Here is a 1,441-nt window from a genome sequence, read left to right as displayed (position 1 = left end):
CAAAATTTAGTACACTGTATTGTTGATGCTGGTGTTTTACACATGATTTCTCAGCTCATTCCAGACATATAAAAGTTCATTGCTGACCGCTGAGAAACACATTTATCCTTGTCTGAGAACTTTGAAAGAGCTTCTTTAGCTTTATAGTCTTTTTTAATGTACTATCGCCAATATTATTCCAGTGGGAACTGCTGCCTTAAATGCTTAGATTTTTTTGCTTTGGCATATTAGTTTCCCTGTGTGTCCTCATTTGAAGCTAGCCTTTCAATATTTTATATTTTGACTTCCAGTCAAGATGGTGGAGTAGATAAATGCTGTGCTTACCTTCTCCCACAACCACATCAAAATTACAACTAAATTATAAAACAACTATCCTTGAGTACAATCTGCAGAAGAGCTGAATAGAACACGTATAACTAAGGATATAAAGAAGAATCAATGTTGAGACTGGCAGGAGGGGTGGAGATGCAAAACAGGCTGGTCCCACACCCATGTTTGGCAGTTAAGAATCTGGAGGGATATCTCAGCTGCGGAGGTCCCCACTGAGGAGTGAATAGTCCCAGTTAAACATTGGGCTTCTTGGCCCAGAACACTAGTGCCAAGAAGAAGAGACCCCACAACAGCTGGCTGGGAAAATAAGCAGGGATTCAGTCCAGATGGGATGGAGGACTGCTGTAGACAGGGCATTCTCTTAAAGAGCCCTTGCACAGACTTAGTTGCTCACAAACATGTGCCATAAGCTACAGAGAAGAGACAGCAGCTAGAAAAGTGACAAAGACATACAGGGAGGAACTGAATTGTCTGGCTGCAGTTTGAGGACTAGAGGGGCAGCTCTCTCTGGAACTAAAATACCAGCAGACACCATTGCTCCTTTGGTGAGCCCTCCACCCACAGCCTGCAGGAGAAGGTGGAGGCCAGATCTGAGACTTCATTAACCCTGATAACAATGCTCTCACCCCACCCTGGTGACTCTCTGGGATTCCATCCCACCCAATTCACCTGCCAGCCTGAACCTCTTTCACAGGCTAATCCACATAAGTGACTTGCCTGTGCCTGCTTAGCAGAGTTTTCTAAAATCTCTCAAAGGTACACAAACCCCAAACCACAACCATCTGGCCTCAGTGTACCCCCTACCACTTGCAAAGTAACCTCAAGCCTGCTACTAGTGACATCCAAACTCAGCTCACTGCATAAACATACTGAGGTGCCTGCTAGCCCAATGCATATAGCTATCAACTGGAGATTACTTTGTAGCTCCTACTAGTGGTGCTAGGCCAGATACTGTGTCTGACCTTGGCTAGTACCAAAGCCCTTCCCAAGAGGCCTCAGGAAGAACACACCTGGTGGCTGGATTTAGACCACACCAGATCACCTCCCAATTAGCACCACAAATAACACACCCAAAGGGCAGATTCAAGAGGCACCAGAGCCCCACAAAAGT

The sequence above is a fragment of the Hipposideros armiger genome, unplaced genomic scaffold (assembly GCF_001890085.2).
Source record: "Hipposideros armiger isolate ML-2016 unplaced genomic scaffold, ASM189008v1 scaffold_1443, whole genome shotgun sequence".
NCBI lineage: Eukaryota > Metazoa > Chordata > Mammalia > Chiroptera > Hipposideridae > Hipposideros > Hipposideros armiger.
This window is presented reverse-complemented; position numbering follows the sequence as displayed.